The following is an 816-nucleotide window of genomic DNA, read 5'->3' as shown; positions in this document are numbered from 1 at the left end:
TGACTACTGAGTGCTCAGCTCACGTATCAACCATAAAGTCCACAGTCTGGCCCCCAATTTTCATTCTGACCATGGGCTCGTGGGGGCCTAGCTGAAAAGAGCCCGGTCTGTCCTAGTCGGAATCAGCCATTGCTAGCCTAATGAGATCTGCTTCAAGTGGCTCTGGTTGATAGTAACTGGGCAGAAAAGGGGGCCCAGTCTTTCTCCTTTGCCATTTGGGACATTCATTCTTCCAGTGTCCTGTTTCCTTACAATAGGCACACTGGTCTCATCTCAGGCTTGCTCTTCCTTTTTCGCCTGGTTTGTATCCTTGCTGATCTGTCTGGGAGCCTGAGCCCCTAAAAGCCAATGCTATTATATTGGCCATTCTTTGTATTCTCTTTTCTTCCTCCTTCCTTGCTGCACTGTCTCGATGGATGAAAACCTTGTTAGCTATCTCTAGCAGTTCAGTAGCATTCTTTCCTGCAAACCCTTCCAGTTTCTGTAATTTTCTCCTGATGTCAGGCTGGGCTGGGACTACAAAAACGGCATTTAGCATGGTTTGATTTTCTGGAGCCTCAGGTTTAAAGGGGATGTAGATCGGGTATGCCTCACATAGTCTCTCATAGAAAGCTGCTGGATTTTCATCAGGCTTCTGGAAAACCTCAGAGATTTTAGCTATGTTGGTGGGGTTCTTGGCTCCGGCCCTGACCCCCTGGAGGAAGGCCAACCGATATCTTTCTAGCCTGGTCCTTCCATCTTCTGAGTTCGGGTTCCAATCGGGTTCCTCATCTGGGAAGGCCTTCCTGGCCCATCTGTCTGTATCTAATATTCCTG

The sequence above is a fragment of the Myotis brandtii genome, unplaced genomic scaffold, assembly GCF_000412655.1.
Source record: "Myotis brandtii unplaced genomic scaffold, ASM41265v1 scaffold39, whole genome shotgun sequence".
Classification (NCBI taxonomy): Eukaryota; Metazoa; Chordata; class Mammalia; order Chiroptera; family Vespertilionidae; genus Myotis; species Myotis brandtii.
This window is presented reverse-complemented; position numbering follows the sequence as displayed.